General features: G+C 40.2%; 1 long non-coding RNA gene across 1 annotated transcript; it reads left to right on the forward strand.

Annotated features, from left to right (window-relative positions):
• The first annotated feature begins 2,080 nt into the window (after positions 1-2,080).
• On the forward strand, positions 2,081-3,187 carry LOC129724740 (uncharacterized). The gene is made up of 3 exons (XR_008727956.1): positions 2,081-2,597; positions 2,661-2,738; positions 2,813-3,187. It is a non-coding gene; the product is annotated as an uncharacterized LOC129724740 (long non-coding RNA).
• The last annotated feature ends 2,514 nt before the right edge of the window (positions 3,188-5,701 follow it).

Below are 5,701 nucleotides of genomic sequence, written 5' to 3' on the forward strand. Positions count from 1 at the left end.
TATTGACTAGTCAGATCAAGTGCCATTGAATAGAACAAGTAAGAATTAAACGACGCAATATTTATTTATTTATTTATTCATTTCACAATCTACATTCATCTGACAATGATGAGTCTTAATGAATAATTAAATTAATTCAAAATATAGTCAGGTTGTTCGTAAAACATCAATAATTCGCTGACGAAATGCGTTGATCGGCATATTGAAGTCAAATAACTCATAAAATTCATTGGAGCGGCGGCATATGGTGCGAATCGGATCGTGGAAACCATAAAGTCGACTGCGCGGTTCCAAATAAAAAAAGTTTCTGTGACGCAATGGTCTTTCAGAAAAGCAAAATCATTTCAAATCGCCTGGAAATACACGAAAATTTAATCGACCATTTTTGATTTGAATGAAACTTTGCACACGTATTTGGTTTAGCAAACTGAGCATTTTTCACAGGTGGAGAGATTTTTTACACCCATGAGTTACATTCTAAAAGGGCCTTACATTCTAAAAGTATGTTTTTGATCAAGCATTCCAATGAACGTATGGTTTTTGCTGGAGAACCAAGTTTCTTTAAAAAAAAATAAAAAAAAATTCAACTCTATTTTTTTAAATTGAAATTTAATGTTTATTTTTAATTTTTTTGGTCAAAAAAAAGTTTTTGTACAGTGTATATTTATTTTGGTGCATTTTTAATTCCCTACAACTCATTCTCAGACAGTTTTTCTATACAACCAACGGTTTCTGGGTTACAATGCTTCGAATCAAACCTATGCCAAAAGGCATACGCCCTCTTAGAATGTAACTTATGGGTGTAAAAAATCTCTTCATCTGTGAAAAACTGCTCAGTTTGCTAAGCCAAATACGTTGGCAAAGTTTCATTCAAATCAAAAATGGTCGATATTCTACCATAGGTCATTTGGCGCGATCATGCTCGGAGCGTATTAATTAAGCTGGGTCAAAATACTTGGGCAGTCGATGTGGCCAGTCAATAGTTTTGCGGCAAAGACGGCCTGATTTGAAAGACGGCGATTTGTCGTCGAAGTTCTAATGGTTGAATACCAAGAAGTCGGCAGCGGTTTTCGTATAGTGGTAGGTTCTGTGGATCGCGCAAGGGAGAAAGCGAAGAGCATAGCGGATGAATTTTTTCTGCACCTTTTCCATTCTGTGTGGTCAATTTGCATGAAAAGGACTCCTTACTACAGAAATGGTCTCTAGGATTGATCTCACGAGGGAACAATACAGCGATTTGAAGCATAACGGATCACGGAATTAATCAGCAATACGATGGTTGGTTATAATTTCGGCTGAGCAGTCTTGAATAAGTAGAACGATCTGGTTTTTTACTGTCCGACGTTTCGTCACTGATCAGTGACATCTTCAGGGGAAACTGTTGGTGTTTATTAGCGATTAGTGTCTGTTTTAATTCTTAAATTTGTTAACAATTGGTAAGAGTTTAGCTAGTTGTCTGTGGTTGAGTTGTCTGTGACTTACATAATTCTTGTTCGTTCCTTGTCTGGATGCTTTTTAGAGCTTATCGTCAACATTAATTGGGGCGATTCGGGGTACATTCTACAATATTGGTGTACATAAAATCTATGGTACAATTTTTCTCTTATAAATATTTTAAACAAACTTACAAATCTTTTTGCTGTGGACGACTGCAATAGTTGCTACATCGGAATGACGTTACCATCCGCCATCGCAATAGGTCCACAGCAAAAAGATTTGTAAGTTTGTTTAAAATATTTATAAGAGAAAAATTGTACCATAGGTTTTATGTACACCAATATTGTAGAATGTACCCCGAATCGCCCCAACTAATGTTGACGATAAGCTCTTAAAAGCATCCAGACAAGGAACGAACAAGAATTATGTAAGTCACAGACAACTCAACCACAGACAACTAGCTAAACTCTTACCAATTGTTAACAAATTTGAGAATTAAAACAGACACTCATCGCTAATAAACACCAACAGTTTCCCCTGAAGATGTCACTGATCAGTGACGAAACGTGTAACGAGCACCTTGGAACTATTTATTTTCAAATATTAATCTTACTAATGGTAAAGTTGATCACAGATGTTTTCTTATTTAATTTAGTTAGCATTACTCAAAATGCATGCTAGTGTTAATTTTATAATTTATACGCTTCAATATTTTTTTAAAAATAATCTGCTGTTGAGATTACCGCAACAGGCTCAAAAAGTAGTAATTGGCATAACATTTGACCAGAGCAATGAGTTCCCTTACGTTCGCTTATGTTGCTTTGCATGCATCGCTGGCGGTCGAAGAGTAGATTGACCCAGCCGAATAAGTCTATTGACCTATTGCGTCACTGGGAGAGTTTCCTTTTTCTCTCTATCCTCGGGGATGGGATACTGGATGCTGGGTGGAAGATGCACGCTAGAAGAAGATGACTTTGCCGAAACTGCAACCTTCGGGCTTTTAGCGTGGGCAATGATCCTCGCGAGACAGGTTCCGGTAACTAAGTTACCGTGGACGGTTGATCTGAGGGATCCCAATGCCTGATCTTTCATTCTTAGCTGACAAGTGTAAGAGGCAGGATCAACCTGCAGTTTAGAGTTCCGCGCGTGTACTAAGACAGGTGGTTTTTTAAACCAGTGGTATCCCCTAATTAGTGTATTAAAGACAGTGTTTTTTTCCTTAGATAGCCTTTTCCCGCTAAATAGCTAGGCAAATCAGTGCATGTGCGAAATAGGAGAAAGTGTGCAAAGTGAGCAAGGAGGTAAGAGCCAGATTCTTGCCGAGGGTGGTAGATTATAAAACGGCACGTGCGGGCCACGTTTTTTTCCCCAACAGTATCGCTGCTAGTCATCATCCACTACACTTTCGTCAGCCCCAGCAGCATTCCTATGCAACACGAGCATCGTCAAACGTTTATGCCTGTACGGAACAGGCCGAAGGACCAATAATCGGCACCACTACCCTTGATGATCTCACCCGTCTACTGATCGAAGCGCACGCTGTGCGCTGCCAGACAGCAGAGCAGACAACCGAGGAGACAATAGGCGAGACGACAGAGTGACAACCCCCGTTTTTGACCCAGCGTGGCGCTGGTAGCGTACCGAAAGGAGTTCGGTAAAGGAGCACCCGCGTGGCGCGGAGCAACAAGTGAAGCCGCAGAGCAGCAGTAAGCAGGCATGGCGGCTACGCCAAAGTAAAACCTCATGTAAGACCGGCTATGAGTGAGAACGCAAATGAATATTACCGCCACCGCACCCGTACCCCTTTAATTGCACACTTAGAAGAGTTAGAATTTGAATGGGAAAAGGATAGGGGAAAGATGATTTAGAGAAAACTAGGCCTAGTGAGAATAGTACCAAACTAATTGTAAAACCATTGTACAACAAATGCCAAGACGTTCGTGTAAGGGAAAATATCAATCTCGCAATTTGAAATAAACTACATGTAGTTGGACAGCAGAAATCGGCTGTTTCTATGTAGAGGGAATTCACTGTCCTGGTAGATGAGTTAGGGGTTTCCGCTGGTTCGGGAGTACGATTAGTTTTCCGTTCTTCTTTTTTTTGTTCTTTTGCTGGGGTGGCTGACTCCGAAATCAGTCCAGGAAAGTCCCGAATCAGCACGGATCAGACGGAGTCTGCGAGACTGGATTGGGCCAGTGATGAGAATTAACCCTCTACTGGTTTGTTTCTGCGGTATCAAGTACCGCGTTTAAGTGCACTAGGTTTGCAGCGTAGGCAAGTCATCTGACGCGCTTCTGTTGCGGAGTATAGCGAGTCATTGTAAGGTCAGCGGACAGCTTCCCTTCCCGAAACGGGATAAAAAGAACCTCCCCTTGGAAGGTCTCAGGCTGGGCAATCACATCTCGGCGGTTGGTCTCTCTTAGGAGAGTGGCGCATTTAAGCCACCCGCTTATCATCGGGGAGCGATTCGGCCGACCAGTTACAAACGTCGGACAGTAAAAAACCAGATCGTTCTACTTATTCAAGACTGCTCAGCCGAAATTATAACCAACCATCGTACAATTCCCAACAGTCGAATTTTCGTACAACAATCATTAATCAGCAATCTTGAATATAAACCAATGTTGTCGGTTAGCCTTAGCGATAATGCTGTCATAATGGTTTTTAAATGTCAGTTCATGATCCAAAATTACTCCGAGGTCTTTTATACACTCTACACGGAGAATATGCTGATTTTCTATGGAATATGTGAATACGATTTGCGTACGCTTTCTGTTAAAAGAAATTGTGTTGCATTTATCTATACTTAGCGTTAAGCAGTTCTTTCCACACCAACTCACAAATGTGTCTAGGTAGTTCTGTAGCTCCATGCAATCACGTAAACATTTAACTTCGTACAGTTTCGTATCGTCAGCATAAAACAGCCGGCAGCCTGGTGACAAAAGGAGAGCAGCATCGTTGATAAAAATAAAGAAGAGTAGCGGACCCAGGTTACTACCTTGAGGAACTCCTGACATATTGAAAAAGCGGTCAGAAAAAACCGATCCCACTTTCACACAAACTCTTCGGTCAATCAAATATGACTTAAACCAGCGTACGGAATCCGATGTCATACCGGGCCCAAGCATTTTATCAAGCAGTATCCCGTGGTCCACTTTATCGAACGCAGCCTTCAAGTCCAGGTAAATTGCATCAGTTTGAAAACCACAATCCATGGTTTGTACACAGCGAGACACAAACTGCAACAAATTTGTACTTACTGACCTTTTAGGAAAAAATCCGTGCTGCTCGGTGTCAATATATTGTTTACAGCTAACGAATAAAGCGTCGTTTATAATTATCTCGAACAACTTAGAGCAATATCTGGTGAATATGACGCGTGAGGTAGCATTTCCCATTTAAGCGTTTCTATGTGAGTTTTAACGGCTTTAGCAGTATGAGGCCGAGTATTGTCATGCTGTAGAATTACTTTTTCGTGCCGCAGCTCATATTGTGGCTGTTTTTTTTCAGTTTCCAACAATTGAAGTCGATACTGTTTCTTTCGGTTTCAACAGCTCATAAGAAATAACACCAACCTGTTACCACTAAATACACAGCATAACCTTCGCAGCGTGTATATTCGGCTGCGACGACGACGCTAAATCATGACAGGGTAGTCACCATTTCTTTCTTTTCTTTAGGTTGCTGTCATAAATTTATTTATCTCGAAAAAACGACACTCAAAGATCCTTGGCTTCAAATCATAAGAAAGTCATTTGTTTTTGAATCATTCCTAAAGCATTCAACCGCTTGGAAATAGTTCAGCAATCTGCTGCTTATACCTAAGCAAGCTGCTTTTTGTATGGACCCCACTGCGACCAGTAATTTTTCATCATTTGTGGCATTGTCCAAACGTTTCTTGCTGCTCGCGCTTTTTTTGTCGTTTTGTGCAGTGTCAATTATTGAGAAGTTACCTGCTATGTGTTATTGTGCTTGTTTTCACCCAGATAAGATAACAGATCTTGTCTTCTTTATCGACCTGATCATCGCCTCAAGCATGTAACTAGCCTCATTCTGACTTGTGATTTAGTTATTTTTCTCTATTTTTTTCTAGTTACTTCTTTATTATTCTTTCCCTTCTTCTTATTTATATCTTTATGATAAACTTTCTTCTTTGCTGTCTTTCTCCCTTTCTATCATTACTTTCATATCATCATTTTTTTTAAAAGCCGCTTATTTACCCCATTTCTTCGCTTTAAATTTTCTTTTTGTTTTTTTTTCTCCA

This window comes from Wyeomyia smithii, chromosome 2, assembly GCF_029784165.1.
Source record: "Wyeomyia smithii strain HCP4-BCI-WySm-NY-G18 chromosome 2, ASM2978416v1, whole genome shotgun sequence".
In the NCBI taxonomy this organism is placed as follows: domain Eukaryota; kingdom Metazoa; phylum Arthropoda; class Insecta; order Diptera; family Culicidae; genus Wyeomyia; species Wyeomyia smithii.